At 49.5% G+C, this 18,749-nt stretch overlaps 2 long non-coding RNA genes across 2 annotated transcripts; one reads left to right on the top strand and one right to left on the bottom strand.

Moving 5' to 3' along the window:
* The first annotated feature begins 1,265 nt into the window (after positions 1-1,265).
* On the top strand, positions 1,266-6,111 carry LOC135314266 (uncharacterized). The gene is made up of 3 exons (XR_010373709.1): positions 1,266-2,260; positions 2,684-2,800; positions 5,290-6,111. It is a non-coding gene; the product is annotated as an uncharacterized LOC135314266 (long non-coding RNA).
* LOC135314265 (uncharacterized) lies at positions 2,706-9,513 on the bottom strand. Its single transcript, XR_010373708.1, has 3 exons — positions 9,224-9,513; positions 8,622-8,735; positions 2,706-2,796 (listed from the first exon to the last, which is right to left on the bottom strand). It is a non-coding gene; the product is annotated as an uncharacterized LOC135314265 (long non-coding RNA).
* Between the last annotated feature and the right edge of the window lie 9,236 nt (positions 9,514-18,749).

Below are 18,749 nucleotides of genomic sequence, written 5' to 3'. Positions count from 1 at the left end.
ATAAATATATAAATATACTATTATTGCAGGGGATTGCTGACCTCTAGATTTAGCTTTTTCTATTGCAAGTGCTATCCATGTGAGTGTGTGTGTGTGAAGTTTTTATGCTTACTAAGAACACAGGATCTTGACTTGTTTGTTTTGTGTTAGTTTATTGTAAACAACCATTTGTTGTAAATTGTTATTGGCATTAAATTATAATTTATGATTTTCAAATCCAAAACATTCTCTGCTTTTTATGTTTTAAAGCCTGTAAGCTATCTCTGTATTTATAAGTTTCTTGCAGCGAGCTTTGGTTCACAGAGAATAACAGTAAACAGAAAATGCACCAGGGTTAAATAAAAACACACACACACACACGCACACACACACGCACACACAAGCCCCATGTATATATGCTTGGAATGCTCAGAGGAGGATTTGTTTAGGGACTTCAGTTAGTTTTAAGTTTATAGCATTTAAAGAAAGTTTTTCTTTTCATGCTGAGTTAGAACAAAAGATCTATCCAAAGATTGAATTGGACAAAAGAGGAGGGTTGGGATCGAGAAGCTTGTTCTATGTGGAATTGAGGAGATTTTTTTTTTTTAAAGGAAAAAAAAAAAAGCTGCTAAACATGGCGACTCTTTCCCTTTAAGTCTCTAATTTATTTTTTTTCCTTGCGGTTCCCCCCCTTCCCAACCCTCCCTTTTATTTTTCCTTTAATCTGATCGTAGTTCGCTCCGTTCCTTCCCCACCACCCCTGCCGGGGACGGGCGGGGAAAGACCCAAAGGCGACCCGGAACGACAGCGAGAGCTGCGGAGCCGCCCGCGGTGCCAACCCCATCTCGGGAAAGGTCTTCTTCACACACACACCCCCTCTTCCTCCTCCTCCTCCTCCCTCCCCGCCGCCGCTCTCCCCAAACCTCCCCCGACCCCGCCGGGAGAGCGGCGGCGGGGGGCGGGGGGCCGCCGGGCGCGGAGGGGGCGCGGAGGGGGCGCGGAGGGGAGGAGGCGGCTCTCCCAAGTTCAGACAAAAGCGGAGGGTTGGGGCGAGAGAGGAGGCGCTTGGCGGGCGGTGCCAGCCCGCCCGTGGGGCTGGCGCGGCCGGGCAGCCCCCGCAGCCCGCGGGGCTCGCCCGTGGGGCCGCGCCGCCGGCGGCCGGGGAAGGGGCGGGGGGGATGGGTGTGTGGGAGGGAGGGTGGTGGTGGGTGGGTGAGTGGGTGGGAGGGGAGCGCGCGGGGGGGCCCGCGGAGCGCTCCGCGGCCGCGGGGGCGACGCGTGGGAAAGTCCGCGGCGGGGTCGGATGAGCTCAGCCAACATGGCGTCCCGGCCCTGCCGGCGCCCGCCCGCAGCCGGGGGGGGCCGCGCCTCCCCCCGCTCCCGCGGGGTCCCCGCGGCGGGCAGCGCCCGGGGGGCGCCGGGCCGGCCGGCGGGAAGGGCTGCCGGGGCCGCCGGGCGCAGCTTCCCCCGCAGCCGGGATCCCATCTGCATGTAAATGACCTGTGGAAGCATCTTCCCCCCCGTGCGAGCGCGGCTCAATGGCCATTGAAGCGGAGTCAGACCTACCCCGGGGTGTTATATTTAGGGTCTGCGCCTGCAGAGCCAGCGGGATCCTCGGGAAGGTGCCTTAAAAAGCAGGGGGGGAAAAATAAAGAGAGCCAAGGGAAAGCGAGAAAGGCAGGAAAAGGGAAGGAAAAAGAAAGGGGGGATGTTTCGAGGCGCTCCGTAACCGCCGCCGCCGATAACGAGCGGGATGTAGAAATGGAGATGGATTTTATTTGTATTCTTTTTTTTTTTTTTTAATTAAAACTTTAGTGGGTCCTGGGGATCGTGCTCGCTTCGCTTTGCTTTGTAGAATGGAAAGAGATACACGGAGAAAATCAGGCCTTGTCAGGATTTATTGAAGTTGGGTTTAAAAAACGTGCTTCAGATGATTTTTCCCATTTTCTCAGATTTCAAAGGCTCCCCGCAGTGCGGCTGCCTAATTAATGGTGAAATTCAACTAAATCTAATTATGCAGTAATTTTAAAGCAGTTAGTCCTGGGCGCTGCTTTGTAATAGGAACCCAGTTTTTAAAGTTTGCTTAATGTGTTGGTTTAGGGAGCTGGGGAGGAGAGGGGTGTAAGAGACAGCGCTGTGGGGTTTATTTTTTCCTCTCCCCCCCACCCCCTTCTTTTTTTCCCTTTTGTAAAGGAAAGAAATGCAAAATATAAACCCAAAACACCCGGCGAAAGGCAAGGAGAGAGGCTGTGTTCGCCGCCGTATGGGATGCGGGTATCGGGTGAGAAGCACCAGCGAAAGTGTAAATAACACAGTAGTTAATAGGGACCATAAAGGTATTCCTGGCCTGCGGATTTCCAAGTGCCAAGCTGTTTTAGAGAGGATCTTGAATCCTGCGGTAATAAAGGGGCAACGGAGACACACAGCGTCTCTTCTTGGAAAATAGAAACCAGATTTCTGCTATTGAACATCTATTGTCATTAAGAGGAGAGGCTTGTGCTCGCGAAGTTATAAATCTTATCACCCTTTTGATAACACAGTTGTAATCAGTTAGCATCGCATTCAAACCCAATTGTAAAACTGCCTAATTTAATATGTCATACATGTCATTAAAACTTTATTTTTTCCCCCCTTCTCTTTTTTCCCCCCTCTCTCTACCCATCCCCCCCTCCCCCTCCCCATTCCCCCCCCCCCCCCCCCCCAGTAAAATGTCAACAGATCTGGCGTGGTAACGTGCAGCAGGGAGAGCTCGGGGTGGCTGTGCGGCTCGGGGGGCGAGCCCGGGGCTCCGCTGAGGAGGGCTTGCCTTCTTCCCACCTAGGTAATCGGAAGCGTTTATATCATATTAGAAGAAAATTAGATTATAAAAATTAATAAAAATAGAGGGGGGGTGGGAGACAAGGGAGAGGCAAATGAAATCCTTCTCCTTCCTTCACAATTGCAATCGCTCAATGAAGTTCTTTGAAAGAAACTTGTCTTATGATTAGCTAAGCAAACACATCTGCTTTCCTAGTTTGGGCTTAGCTAATTATCAAAACAAAGGGGCCGTTTCTTCTTCTACCTTGCTGGAAAGAAGATGTTATTTCAGGAGTCCTGTCCCTCCTCCCACCCCACCCCCCCCCCCCCCCAGACCCTACCCCAGCTCTTCCCAGCGAAGCACCACGCTCGTTTTATTGGGATTACCGATGGGGAAATGAGTTTGCGCACTTCTCTTCCTAATGTTAAGCTTTATCTTTACCTTCCTTGGAACAATATTTTTCCAACCAAATGTCCCTGCGGCGGGGCGGAGGGTGGAGGTGGGGTGGGAAGGGGAAGGGAGGAGGGGGAAGGTGGTTTTGAATTGCGGACCAACTTCGCAGCTATTTGAATCAAGCCTGCACTCGGTTGATTTTAGTTGACAGAGCGTGTGTTGAAGCTGAACTCTATAATTTGCACTTCTGTTCTTTTATTAGAGCTGGACAACGAACTAATGAGCTTTTCCCCAGCACAGTGTCACTTGTATTTATTTTCTTTTGGAAACTTTTAGATAGAAGAAGTGTTCTTGAATAAGGGCAGAGGCGGGGGGAAGGTTTCGCGTGGTATTTTTGTTTGTTTGTTTGTTTCCTGGAGGTGCGGGGAGCCAACCCTGTGCTTGTGTGGATGTGCGCGCGTGTGTGTGTCTCCCCGTCCCCCCGCGAAAGGCGACCCGCGGGGTATTAGAGGAGGATAAGCTCCGAGCTAGATGTGAAATCCGGGCGGTGCTGTCCTTGGCGTGACTCGGGTGGTGGGAAGATAACGCAGGGGCGATCCTCGCAAGACATCCGAGGGAAAAAAAAAAAATCATAAAGAAATAGCTGCTCCCGAGGCGGAGGTTGCGCGGTGCGGGGCGCTGCGGGGCGCTGGGCGGCGAGCGGCGTGAACCCCAGATCCCTCAGATCTCTCCAGGAGCGGGTTGACTTAATAAAAGCAGGAGGTGGCTTTAAGAATGTACCTGAGAGACAGTGGAGGAAGGGATTTTTTTATTTTTTTTTTTTTAAGAAAAATAGGTTTAAATATATATATATAAGAGAAAGTGAGAAAAAGCCCAGAGGAAGGATTTCCACACACACAAAAAGCGGGGCGAAATGTTTGTCACTACGTGCCCACCAACGCGTGAAAGTGCGTACATTGCTCCGAGCCTGCTCTACCCCTGTGAGTCCTGAGATATTTTGAATTTTGATTCCAGTGTGTTTTCTTTGAACTGGGCCTTTCGGTTTATTAAGGCAGGAAGAGGAACTCCGCGATCCTCTTTGAAACACGCTTGGTTTAACTATTTTACACAAGTTTGCCCAGGTCCCTGGAGATTCTCCAGTTGAAGAAGATTGAAATTAGAGTTAAAAGCCGGCGGGGGGGGTGGTGGTGGTGGTGGTGGTGGTAAGGGGGTGGAGGGCGAGTGTGAAAGAGGGTGATGAATCTATTGTAAATGCTGTCCTGTATTCTGATGTGTTGGTGAACGGAACAGAAATACGCGTCGCCCTGTTTGATCCATGCGCACGCATCTGCGCGTATGCGGGTGTATGTCATATACTCTCTATATGTATACATGCACACACATATATAGGGCACGATTAATATTCTGAGAAACGCGGGAGAAAAAGCTGGTGTTTAGCGGCCTTATGGAGAAGAGCACACTGACTGTTTCCCAGCAGCTTTACTCCCAAACTTTGCCTTTTCTTTTGTTTTCTTTTCTTTATTCTTTCCCCCCCCCTTCTTGTAAATTGCTGTTAACGTGTGTCTTTATGTTCTATCTATAACTAGGATGTAATCAGGCGCCCCATGTCTCTCCCTAAAAGCATTTAATAAATGTCTATTAAAGCGCTACAAATGTAAGATAAATTTAGTGGCGCTGCTGTCTCCCTGTATCCAAACGGTAATGATGGATTTATCAACAGGGATTCGCCTTCAGCGCAGTGAGAGAGATTTACTCAACAAATAAGTCGGAAAAGCACCCACCCAAATACAATCATTTATACGGAAACTGATTTCTTTACAGCACCACAGATTCGAGGGAACGTACCGCTTATTGCCTTTTTTTTTTTTTAGTCGCTTTTTCTTTTCTTTTCTTTTTTTTTTTTCCTACCCCCGTCCTCCTTTTATTTCCCCCCTTTTTAACATAATCAGTGAGCTGGGAGCATGTGTCTGTCTCTGTTTTGGGAGCGTTTGCCTGCTTATTGCTAGTGGAAGCTCCCAGACTCCATCAAACCCGGATCAATGCCTGGTTTCTCAGCATCACCCTCTCCCTTCTCTCTCCCCCCAGCCCCAACCCCCCTTCACTTATTTCTTTTCCTTCAGCCCCAAAATGTCGACGATATGTGTATTCGGTATCAAAAGTCGTCGAGTTTCGGAGTCCAAGATGGATGATAAAAGGGGGGGAAATTGTCTCCGAATTATCTGTGTGTCGCTTCCTAAGTGCTTGCGAGCGGCTCTTCGGAGCCACACCGCCCCGGAGAGATGCTGCCCACCTCTGCTGAAATTTCTCTCTCCTTTTTCTTAGCCCTTGCTTTGAACCCTACCCATTAGCCTGTATGCGAATAAAAGGAATGAACTCAGAAAGAACCACCATTCATTGTTGAATTCAGCACTGTTAAAAAAAAATTACTGAAATGCAGCCACATAGCGCCCTTAAGATTATTTCCCTTTCCTAGAAAGTAGCTGCTAACCTCAGATTTCTCCTCCCCCCTCCCCTTCCCTAGTCTTATTTCCCCCCTTGACCACATCTTTCTCCGATTCTCCTTGGGAAAAAAAAAAAAAATCATGTGCTGATTTGATGGAGTCCTTTAAACAACGGGCATGCAAGAGCTGTGTTCATTCTGAAGCATTAACCCTATTTTCTGAATTTCCTTCCTTTCAAATAGCTGCTCGTATTTTACTATCCTGGATCCCAGATTTAAACATCCGCGCTTCCAGGAGCTTGTTAGATATATCTATATTTTAATTTAATTTGATTTGATTTGATTTCGGTATTGTACTTAAAATAACAATAAATAAACCCGAGAACTTGTGTTTTCCTTTGCAGAGAGTTTTTTATTCTTCTCTAGAAATTTCATTGAGATGTCTCTGTACTTTGTTTGTCAGTTATCTTTGTTCCTTTTAAATAAAGGGCTTTTAAATGGACTTATTGCTCCCAGCGTGGGTTCTTCTCTCTAAATGTTAGAAAATTGTGCCATCTACCCGCTATTCTAAGTACTGTCACACTCAGAGACCTCCAAGGACCTTCCAGCCCCAACTTCAATACAACTGTGTCAAAGGGTGCCTAGTAGCGAGAGGAGAAAGGTTTGCGTGGATTTTACAGATTTCCAGCCTGAATCGCTCTCTGAAGCGCCAAAATGACCTGCAAAGATGCAGTTGGCTTCCTTTGATGGCTGGCTCTCCGGCCCCAACTCCAACCCAAGCCTTTGCAGGAACTAATGAAGCCTCCCTGCCTTAGCTGCATCGCACTTTCTCTCCAGTGCATAGTTTTCCTGCTAATTTTAGACACGAAAAGTGTGGGTGTGCGGGGAAAGAGGAGGGGGAGGCAGTGACTCTTCTGTCGGTTGTTTTTTTTTTTTTTTTTTTTCAAAAAAGAAATAGATATTTATAGCCACGGCCTCTAATGATGAAAATATATTGTTGTTAATTGAAAAAAGAAAAAAGTTCGCTTTTGGGGATGGTTCTGGCTGATTAGCTAGGGATGCTGCTGGCTGAGTTTCCAAGTGAGGGATGAGGAAAAGAGAAATGTATATAAACTTTACAGGCCTTTTTATCTCCACCCAAATACTTTGCACAGTAACCGAGTTCTACCCCCGTAGCCGGACTGGAACACTATTGTTCAGGTTTAAAATCACATTTTGAAATCTTTCTTGCTCGTGGGTAAATAGAAATAGTTGGGAGGGTGTCTTTATTTTTTTTTTCTTTTTCCCCTAAAGAATAAAATGAGGAGTGCCTTCTAAATCAGTTTAAATGGACTATCAGTTTCCAAGTTTATGGTGTAGTTGCATGTCTTCGAAATTATTTTTGCAGCCCTTAGGAGTATTAGGAGAGAATTGCGGGTGGCGGCTGAGTATTTATGGGTGGGGGAAAAACCAGTGGTAAGCTTAGTGACTTTTATGACTTGTTTCACACTGTTCGAGAAATGGAGTTTTAAGCAACATACAATTAAAACTATATTGCTCTTTGGATAAGTTCCAAGAAACTCCAGAATCAATTAGTTTAGATCCTTGGATACTTGTTGCTAATATATATATATATATCAAAGTGTAAAACCGGCCGGCCAAGGACAGCTCTGCTCCAGATGTAATTTTTAAAGTCCCTGCTATATAGACCAGACAGGCTGCACAGGCTCGCTTCTCCGATTTCTCATTTTGCATTTATTCCTGTCGGAATATCGAGGCATCACAGAACCATTTTTCTCTCCCTTTTCCCGTGCGTTCCCCTGCTCGTTCCCTTTCGGGCTTTTTGGGCAGCTTCGCGATTTGATGTGAGTTCCCCCCCCTCCCCGTTTGATTCTTCCCAGTGTCTTTTTAACCATTCCGGTGACTATTGCTATTTGACAGGTACTAGGGTTAAAACTTTATCCTCCGCTACCCACAAACTACCGCCCCGCAGGCGAAGCCAGATTCAGCCACTCTTAATTCCCAGGTTTAAAGATAATCCTAATTTTGAAAGCGGCTTCACCAGCCGCTCTCGTCCCTTGATCACCAACTCTTTAGTCATCTCAAGTGCGATCTTCCCCCCTTCCCCATTTTTTTCCCTTGCCCGAGAGGCTTTTCCACACCGCTTTTCTGGGAGCTGTGGTTCGCCGTGGGAGTGGGGCAGCTCCCCATTCGCCCTCCGTTTCTTCCCCACAGATCATTGTCTGTCCCTATTCTTTGCAACGTTTGTTTTTCTGGACGAGAAAGTCGCCACCGCTTGTAGATGTAATGGAGTCCACTCGCAGGTTTTCCTTCCTACATAATCTAATCTCAGCCAAGAAGTTTCTGCCTTAACTCCTGCAACATTACTAATTAACGACCCCTGGAATTTAGCTGGGCAGTGACCTAAAATTTCATCCTCTCGGCTCCCAGTTGCTCTTAGCCTTAAAAAGAAACTGAAAAAAAAGAGGGGGGCCCCATAATAATAACAATAATAACAATAATAATAATAATAATAATTATTATTATTATTATTATTATCTGGGAGAAGCATATGCGAAATATCTTACGGGAAAAGCCTTAAAAGAGATATTGGACAGCCAGACTAGTTTTACACTGACTCTGAATGAAGCTCAAGGGAGGAGGCAGAAGAAGGGCTGCCATCCAGCAAAGTTTGCTGGACTTTATTCAGATTAAACTCGATCTTTCCCTCGTTGAAGCCAACAGCGAACTTGTACAACAGGAGGCAGGTCAGAGCACATCACGCTGCCCATATTGTCTCCTGAAACAGGGGGAGAACCTTGCTACCTTCTTCAGCTGCCTTTTAAAAATGATATTTTTATTATGATCCACGCCTGATAGACACCCCCTTGCCCGCTCCTGTTTTGTACTTCCTATTCCCTTTATAGGAGGATGATTCATTTTGCACTGTCACTATTTCCAGTTTTGTGGATTTACTGATGTGTTACTTAAAAGGGGAGGGGGGGGGGAAAGAAAGAAGTACACTATTCCTACCCCAAAGGTCTCATTAGCCTCCGCTGGCTGCTTTTAAGACAGCAGCTCGCTCTCTCTCCTCCAGCTGAATTTGTCCAACCCCTTCATCTTCTCATGTTTTATTTCGAGGTTTCACTGAAAAACATTCAATCCCAGAAAGGTCAGCTTCTCCCCGCTCCACCGTCCCCGCAGCCCCGACGTGCCCTCCCTCCTCCCTTCCGAGCGGGGCTGCTGGAAGCTGGCAGCCCCCGGGAGGCGGCGGGGCTGCCCCGCGCAGCCCCCGCGGGGAGGCCGCTTCCCGCCGCCCCGGCCCCGCATCGGCCCCCGGGGCGTCCCCGGCCGGAGCCCCCGCACCCCGCCAGCGCTGCACAGCCCGCAAACCCCCTCCGCTCTTTATCTCCTAGCAAGGCTCCGGCGAGAGGATTATTGTTATTATTATTGTTATTGTTATTATTATTATTAAAGGCGATATTCAAATGGCTCCCTGTTTGTCCTCGCCACCAGTGTGTTTCAGAGCGATTATCTCATATCTTCCCCACAGAAGTAAGCTATCCCTCAGCCCTGGGTCATGCATTGATCTCTCTGCAATGTAACAAACGGCCGGGTTAATTTTCCCTCATTACCATTTCCATAGCTCAGGCTCCACACGCAGGACCGAGCCCTCCAGCCCGGAGCCCGCCTGCCGCTGTGTGCGGCTCCCGGCCGGCCACGGACACGCGGACGGACGCACGGACACGCACATGTGTCGTGACAGCACCCCAAATCCCCGCTTCAAGCGCCCCCAGCAGCGTGGGGCTGCCGTTCTCTCCCCTGAGTCACCTCGCCTAACCCCCCCTCTTTGTACGGATTTGGGGGTTTCTTTAGGGTTGGATTATTTTTAAACGTTGTTCTACTCGCTATAAAGTAGAAGGATTTTTTTTTTTGCTCACCCCGTTTACTTCTTAATCTTTTTTTTTTTTCTTGAGTCTTTTCATTCACTGGTTGCAAAAGAAAAGGGGGTTGGTCAACACCAAAATGGCAAAGTTCAGCTTGGAGAGAAAAAAAAAAAAAACCCTCCAGCTACCTACAAAGGGGCTCAGGGCTTTGTAATGGCAGAAAGAAACAAAAATGAAAAGAAAATTGCAGTTGAGGCTAAAGTGTGAGAGTGTGTTTGTGTGTATGTATATCTGTGTGTATTTTTAAAGGTTTCTTTGAACTGCCTTTGTGCTGACTAGGCAAAGCTCCTTGCCAATGCTAGTCACGGTTTAAGGAACTTTGAGTTAACCTCTTATATCGAATGAATCTTTTCATTTGGAAACCAATAAATCTCAATCTCTAGCCACCTTTTGTAGAACAGGCTGGGGCTTACCAAGGCAAGGCTGAAGCTTATAATAAAGAAGAGATAAAGTTTGCCAAAGTTGGTTGGGTTTTTTTTTTTTCTTCCCCTTCTTCTTCTTCCTCTTCCTCTCTTGTAAATAAAAGTTTTGGAGGCGGCAGCATTTGGAAGCAATCCGGAGAAGGACTTGGATCTATGCATTGTTTCACAGTAAGCCTATTTACTTAAATAGAGTCTTCAGGGATTCAAACACGAAAATGATTTATAGTTTTCCAACAAGTCATTATTTTGGTCAGTTGTTGAGGGTGGGGTTGTGGAAAAGGAGGGGGGGCCATACAGTCTAATAATCGATGTGTGTCTATGGAAAGTGAAAAGGGAGGGGTGGGGAGGGGAGGGTTCTGCAGATAAGTAGGGTTAACACTATAAACATTACAGACAATTGAGTTTTCCCATCTGAGCCGGCGATGGGGAGAAAAGGGGTCTTCACATTTATCAGGCATTGGAGAGAGTTGGGGGGGTGAATGAGTGGGTGGGGGAAAAATACATTTCTCAAATCAATTTGGAGTCACTCCTTTGGTTTCTGACTCGCACTTTTGCATATTGGGTATAAATTCTTTGAAGTACTTTGAAATCCAACGTTGCGCCTGGTTTTTGGATGGGAGATGTGACCACACGAATCGATGTTTTCATTTATTTTTCAGTACTTATCTCCTGTCTAGTCTCCCTCGCCCTCTCGCTGCTTATGCCATATTTATACGTGTGTATACATTATATACGTATTATATCTATAATGCCCCTGTAGACATCTTTTTTAAAAAAATAATTTGCAATTTCTCTTTCACGGAGGCGCAGTTCGCTTCTCAACCCCTCTCTTTATCCTGCGTTATTTCAAGACGCTGTCTTCTTGCCGTCTCCAAATTGTTCCCATCCAGGAGTTATTAATTACTCTTACAAGGCGGGAGATTCTTAACTAATAACAAAGTTGTAAATTACCACCTTCCCTCAAATATTTCTCATTTGTCAACCCTGATTGATTTGATTAATATTCCACCGGCTGAGATCATTTCAAGTTGCACTATATAATCAGCAGCACCAGGCTGCTCAGCAGAGTTGCTGCTTTCGGAGAAGATTTCTCTCCAGCCCTTAAGCCGAAGTGTATTTTGCATTTTCTCCAAAGGAGGTAAACGCGGACCTATCGCTTAAAGGACTTTAAGGCGCAGAGGCTGAATACGGTGTCGGGAAATAAAATGAACCAAGCGTGTCTGTTTGTTTAAAAAAGAAAAATCATGATGAAAAAAAAATTAGAAAAGAAAAAGGAACGAATGATAAACATCCCCCCTCCGTGTAAGCCTGGAAGAAAACACGACGGGCTCTAGCCCTGCTTGCGAGGCTGGTTTCAGCCCTCGCCTGAACTCTCCACCGACCCTCCTTGCCTTTGCACCCAGCCTGTCACATTGCCTGGAATAAACCCCCAGCACCTGGATTTATGCTTTGCTTGTGGCCTCAGACACACAGAAATAATAATAATAGCGCGTAAATTACCCCCTTCCCTCCGCCCCAAAATGATAGTCAATAAACTTGTCTTTAGCCCCTCTCGCTCCACCGCGAGTGGGAGCGGGTTTTGGTTCAAAACCATCATATTGCCTTAATTACGTGACCGTAAATAACGGCGCGGCCAGCACTTTTCTCTGCTTTTAAGAAAAAAAGAAAGAGTCATCTGGGTGAGCTTTCTTCCCAGTGCCAGAGCCGAGCCTACGCGCCCCGCTGCGCATATGCGCAGCGCACACCCACCGACCCCTATATAAGCTATAACGTGGAAATGACTATATATACCCGTGACCCCCGCCCGCCTGAGCTCGGGTCCCGGCTGCTGTCCTTGCAAACCGTCGGCAGCCGCTCCCTCCGCCAGCACTCGAGTTTTAATCTTAATTATATTAAGTGAAGTAGCGGGCTCGCCGTGGAATTGAACGTGATGCATGACGGCTGCCTGTTCCACGATCGATCGCGAATATCGCCGTTTCCCCCGCTTCCCCCCCCCCCCCCCCCTCGATATTCACAATACACCTTATCTGCGGCCGGGGTTGGTGGGGTGGTTTTTTTTTTCTTGTGTGTAAATGTAAAAATGAGAGACTAGAGTGAAATAACATTCCGCCCAGTCACCTGCAATTCAATATGCACACAAGACACACCGATGTATATGAGACGATTTTAATTATGATTAGAAAACACACTCTGAGCAAGAGAATAGATTTGGAGGGAGGGGAGGGGGGGGGAAGGGGGGGCCGGAGGAACATTAATGAAATCTTTCCCCGCGATACTAAAAGAAACAAGTGGTTGATACAACGGAGGTGATTTGTCACCCAACTCCAAAGGGGGGTGGGCGATCGGATCTGAGCATCAGTCCTTCCACCACCACCACCACCCCGCCCCCCCCCTAATCTCTTTGAAGCAAATGATATGCCATGATGCCTGCCTAACAGGCAGAGCCTCAGACCACGCCTTTGCCGGGCTCTTCCACCCCGGCACTGCCGCCGCCCCCCCCCCCCCCGCCCTCCCGCGGCTGCGGGGCGCGGAGCGGCGGCGAGCCCGGCCGCCGACGTGCGGCACCGGCCCGGAGCAGCGCCGTGCTCAGGCCTTAAGTAGATTGTGTTTGTGCACATGAAACCTTTTGTCTCGGCCCGCGGATCGCCGGCCTTTTCAAACACAGCCGAGAAACAGTTCAGGGTCACTGGCAATTTCCAGTCCCGGTGACAGGAGGGGACACACACGCACACACACTGGCAGAGGTGACCCTGGGCAGTTTATCGCCTTTGGAGCCGGAGAGGATGCGGTGGAGGTGCGGGGCGGCCCCGGGAGCTCTGCTCGGGGGCCGGCCAGGAATCCGCCCTCGCCCCGGGGCTGCCCTCCGCAGCCTCCTCCCCGCATCCCCCGGGTCCAGGGTGCCCTCCCCCTGCCCAGGGACTCCGGCCCCGCCGCCCGCCCCGCAGCCCCCTGCCCGCCCCGCGCCGGTGCCGTGCAGTAGCCGGCTATTTTTCTCAGGATGTGACTTCCAAGTGCCATAATCTGTAGGAGTGTGAATCTGTTCTCGTTATGTTTGTCCCTTCGGTATTTCTACAGGCTTTTTTTTTTTTTTTCCCCTTTCTTTCTTCCCCCCCCCCCCCTTTTTTTTTTTCGGTATAAATTAACTCCGACTGAAACCACCAGATTGTTCCGAGGAGACTACCTCCTTAATGACTTCATCTCCAAAAGTTGACTGACACTCTAGCGAACTGCCAACACCTGTTTCCCAGCACCCAGACTCCAGAACCCACCAGACCTCGTAAATTTAGCTTCTCCCTTCTTCTCCCCCCCCCCCCCCCTTAATAGATGACGTGAATATCTAAAGGGAAGGGGGAGGGGGAGATGGAACTAGGTCACATTTGAAACTTTTTCTTTTTCATCTTTTCTGAGGGAAATCTGGAGATAAAAGGGCCGGACACCTCCTGCCCATCCCTGCGGGGTGCCCGGGGCTGGTGGCAGCCCCGGGGTCGGGGTCGGGCTGCAAGGCTGGGGGCTGCCCGCGGGTCCTGCTTAGGCTGGGTTTAGGTGCAAAGCTCAGCCCTGGCCGGCAGGTCTCCGGGGCTGTAACCGCGACCCGAGCCCATCCTCCTCCCCCTCCTTTGCCTTTTCCCGGGGATGCTCCAGTCTCGGGCTCTTTGGTCCCACTTGGGCTCCGCATCCCTCCCCAGCCCCGGGGCATCGGGCCTGATCCGGCCTAGCTGCAAGGCCGGGCCCAGGGGACAGGGATGGGGCCGGGAAAGGAGCCACCCGTGGCAGCGAGGCAGGGCCGGAGGGGCTGCCCCGGGAGGGGAGGAGGAGGATGGCAGCGGGCATAGCTCCATCCCGGGGGTGCCGGGGCAGGGGATGTGGCGATGCCCTGTTCCCCGGGGCCGCCTGGGCACTGCCCGGCCCCGCGTCGTTCCCCGCACGGGTTTTAGAGGTTGGCGCTCAGGAGAAAGAGGAAAAAAATATTTTGTCAAAGAGGGGAAATCTTTTCCAGCTGCAGCCTTGCGGAGAGGCTGCGGAGCAGACGGGCCGTGCGGCGGGGAGCCTGCGGGAACAGGCACCCCGAGCCTCGCTGCCCCCGCTCCGCCCCAGACAGGGGCTGAAGCCGACCCCCGCCTCTCCGTGCTCACCGGGCAGGAGGGCTCTGCCCTCCGCCGCCGCCCCCTCCTTGGGTCATATCCCTCCTCCCAAACCTCCCGCCCTGCCCGGGGGAGCCTTTGCGACCGGGCCTGGAGCCCAGCGCAGGAGGAGGGCGAGGAAAGCCCCGCCGTGCCCTGTGGCATCTCTGCAGGATGCTCCTTCATCCCGGCAACATCTCCCGCCTCCCCCCTCATCGCTCCAGGGGAGCTGCACACCCCGAGAGGAGCCAGCCCGGAGCACCCCGGGCACCGGGGTTACGTGTCCTGGGGAAAGATTTTTTTTGAGGGGGTGGAGGTGGTGGGGTGCTGGGGCACGGTAACTTTGCAGAGGTCTCCATCCTGAGTGGAAACCCCCGGCTCTCCTGGAGGATCCCACCTCCCTTCACACACACAAAGTTTGAAGTTGTCTTCTCTAGAAAAGAGCCTCCTGAAATTAATAGGCTGCAAACATAATTAATAGGTGGAATATGCAAAACGTTTGCGGTGTTTAAAAGGCTCATGGCAGATCCGCGTGTCTGTGCGAGATACTGAGATGTTGCAAGTGCTGGATATTAATGGGTAGGTTTTACGTAGCTTAAAAAAAAAAAAAAAAAGAAAAGAAAGAAAGAAAATAAAGAAACCAGGTTTTCTTTTTCTCACTTCTCGCTCTCCCTCTCTCTAATCCAGGAATCATTAACAACCCCCTCTGGCTACATGTTTTGCATCAGTGAAACATTATGACATAGTTGTAATACAAACTCCGCTGACTTGCTCTGCATCTTGTGGTAGAAAACGCAATAGCAATAAAAGCATTTTTTAAAAAAGACTCCGGGCATTAAGTTGTCTACCTGAAATACTCTTTTCTTAACAAAAAAAAAAAAAAAAAAAAAGAGGGGAAAAAAAAAAAGAAAAAAATAAAGCAAAGGGGTAGATCGGGCCGGGGGGAACGAGGCAACTTCAGCCCGTGGGATCCGCTGTCCGCACCGGCCGGGAGGAATTTCTTTTCAATCTTTTCTCCCTCCTGGTTTCACTCTCCTCTTTTTTTCCATAATTCTGAGTGTTTTTCATCATTTCTGGGTCTCGCTGCATCCCCCCGCACTGCCCCTTCGCACACCCGGCTCTTAACAAACCCGGACCGGGGACATTATCTCCCCGTAATATTAATTGTCAAAAGCAGCCTTTCCTCAATTATCTCTCTTCCACCTGTCGCAGCTGTTGGGTTATATTGTTCCCGGTAGAAATTCTCGCTGGAATAAAAAAACAGCGCGATTTTTCTCTTCTTTTCTGCGTTCTTTGGAAGAATCCGATCGTGCCACCGCCGGCCGGGGCCCGGCCGCTCCGCACCTCTCAATTTTCTCCATTACTCATTAACTAATATTCGCTACTTTCTGGTAAAGTCAAATGGCTCTTAACAGCTCTTTATATTCCGGAATAACATGTGGATACTCTTAATCAATACTTAATAGCACGTTTCATGCTAAACAACTGCCGCGGGTGCTGGCGGCAGCGATTCTCTGTGAACGGGAGGGCGCGGAGGAACGGGGGGATGTCTGCCCTCCGGAGTCACCCAAAGCCAGCTCTGGGAGATGGGGACTCCCCTGTCCGTCGCCCCTTTCCCCCCTGCCTGTGCCGCTGGTGGGGACCGAAAGAGACCCCCCCCAGTCCCCACGTCCCCGCGCACCCACCGCCTGCGCGCCGGCCCGCGCTGGGATCCGCGGGCGCTTTGGGGCGGGCCGGAGGTGCGTGTCTGTGTGTCTGCCTTTCTTTTTGCTTTTTCATTTTTTAAAAAATAATTTCCCAAAAGAGTCCTCCGAGTGCTGACACTATTTCGACACTTTACGTTTTCCTCTTCTTCTTTACATTTACTTATTCACCGCTTATTATTCCCTTAAGAGATGCGGGAATTTCGGACTGTATCAGCTCAGGCTGGTGGCTTTTTCACCATTTACTTTTGTTTTTGTTTTGGTTTTTTTGTTTGTTTGTTTCCTGAGGAAAACAAAGAGATTTTAAAATATAAAAGGATCCCGAGAAATGCCATAGTTATAGGTGCTCATTATAGTTAAAGAAATTACTCTGCCTCCCTAGTGCCATTTTGATCATCCAAAACCAAGTAGTTAAATGCCCTTTCCCCCCCCCCCCTTGCAGAAATTGCGGCAGGCGCTGCCTGCGCGCCCGTGTCAGAGCCGGTGGAAAGCGATCCTTCGATTTTGCTCATTTTAATTGAGTGTGCAAGTCTGCCGTAGTTGTTTGCGTTACAGGACACTTCTAAGTTCAATCTCCCTGAAAGCTGAGGCACCATTATAAAAAGAAAAAAAAAAAAAAAAGGAAAGAAATGGAAAAAAAAAAGTCTTAGAGGGAGGACGAGAAAAACTATCTGTTATTTTTTACAGCTTCCCTGAAACCTTGCGGTTTGTGTTACCCCGTAAAACGGTGCCCTCTGCTTCTGCCTTCCCCGCCGGCTCCCCACGCGTGGCCCCGTGGCGGGAGGGCCTGCCGCCCGCGCCCCGCAGTTGCGCCCCGCAGTTGCGCCCTGCAGTTGCGCCCAGCGCAGCGAGGTGGCGACAGGGAGCGCGGCCCGGCGCGGCGGCGGCGCGGGGCGGGGGGGCTGCGCGGCGCCCCGCGGGTGCGCAGCGGGCGGCGACCCCCGCCGCAAATAACCCTCATCATCATCAAAAATTAGATATTTATAAAAGAAAGCCCGGACGGCTGCAGCTACCCACGCTCCGACCCCCACCCCCCCAAACCGCTGCTTATTAACGCGGGAGCACCCACCTTCCGCACCCGCGGACACCCCGCGCTCCCTGCCCTCCCCACCTCAGCCCTGGCCCCTGGGTCCCCTCCCGCCCCCCCTTGCCTTGCGCGGCCGCGGAGCTGCGCAAGGCCCCGGGAGCGGGGAGCTGGCTTCCTCCCGGGGCGAATCGGGCCCCTCTGCTCCGTTTTTTTTTGGGGTGGGCACCACTATTTTAGCAGACAGGGGGTGACGTCCACGGCATGGGGTGAAAGCAAAGGAGGGGGAATAACCTGGATAGTGTGTTTAAAATAATTCCCCCCCTCCCACAGCTTTGCCCCCCGAAAGGGAGCTGCTGCCGCTGCGCTCCGGTCGCGGGTCTATTAATCAACGCCTGTTATTGGCAATAGTTTTATAAAGGAAAATACTCCGGAAACCTGAACGCGGGGGCGTTAAAGCTCCTACGCAGGTGAATCCCCAGCACGGCAAGCAAAGGCAAACCGGCCAGTTCTTATGTGGCCAGGGAAGTTCCTGAGCGCTTTGGCGACCAGCGTCATGTCGGACTGCGTTTCTGTGATTTAGGTTTTTGTTTATGGCCTCTAAAACAGAAAAAAAAAAATCTTTTAGGGGTCGGTCTAGACTTTCCCTACGATACCTGCAACCTTCTGCGAAATGATAGGTTGTAGACTTGAGAAAAATAATGCCTTAATGGTGTATGAAAAACACTCAGGGAGCTAAGTAGCTCCGAGATACCTTTTCCTTTTTTTTTTTTTTTCTTTTTCAAATTTTATTTTTTCCCCATATTTTAAACAGCTGTGGTGGGAGTGCGAGGAAGAAACGGAGAGAAGACAAATATTTACTGCTAACCCAGTGTTAATTTCCACCTCTCAGGGCGTGGGCACGACATGTATGATCATACATGATGCTTCATCTCTGTCCTGGTCTTCCTCTGTCCCCCGCCACTTTCTCACCTTTTCTGTAACTTTCGGAGCCTGGTGCGTTGATTTTCTTTTTATTATTGTTTTTAATCTCCGCGTTAGGCACACAGGTTCCCCATGCAGGTCAGGTCATTAGGAATGTTAACGTCGAGACAAAGAATTATAAACACGATCTCCAAGTCTCTCTCAATTCATTTCTTCAACCATTTTATTCGGTTTAAGTGATGAAAAGTGACAGTTCTGAAATAGACAGCTTTTAAAAGTAATGAAGTCAGATGACGCTTTAACCTGTCGATTGCTATAAATCAACTTTGAAAAAGATGAATGAACAATATTATTTGCTGGCTTAACTAGGAGTTAATACAGTGTCGCATTAGGAGCTGCGGGGAGCTGAGCCGGCGTTGGGTGCTGCAGCCCTTCCCGAGCCTCTCCCCGCCGCGAAAAATAACAACCTTAAAGCAGCAAATATTCCACCTTGTGCGGAAACCAGTGTCATTTTCACCGCTTTTATTATGGACCCTCGAAGGGAAAAAGGGGTATTTAAACGATCCCCAACATCCAGCTGGGAAAGGGAGGCATCTGCTATTTTCTTTTTTTTGTTGTTGTTTTCTTTCTTCATTTTTAGAGGCCTCCTGAACACAAGTCTTTTCCTTGTTACTGGTTTTTAAGGCCAAACTGATCCAAGTACCGAACCCACCACCTCCACCAGGCAGTGCACGCAGGAACATTTTCAAAATAAATATGGGCCATTTCCTCTCTTTTTCCTGATTAATTTATTACCTGCATGCTAATAAGTACGGTGAAAAAGGGGGTGAGAAAAAAAAAAAAAAGGGAAGAAAAGGAAAAAAAATAAGGAGGAATAACACAGGAGGAATAGGTCGACTCCTTTCGGGGGGAAAAAAAGACAATTTTGGGTGGCGAAGCCTCCCTGCTGGCTTGGAGGGGCAGGAGAGCGCCCGTCCCTCCCGTCCCTTCCCGGACCCTCCTGCAACCCGCAAAATATTG

Source organism: Phalacrocorax carbo, chromosome 7 (genome assembly GCF_963921805.1).
Source record: "Phalacrocorax carbo chromosome 7, bPhaCar2.1, whole genome shotgun sequence".
NCBI lineage: Eukaryota > Metazoa > Chordata > Aves > Suliformes > Phalacrocoracidae > Phalacrocorax > Phalacrocorax carbo.
The sequence above is the reverse complement of the archived record's forward strand: the minus strand, read 5'-3'. Positions and strand labels throughout refer to the sequence as shown.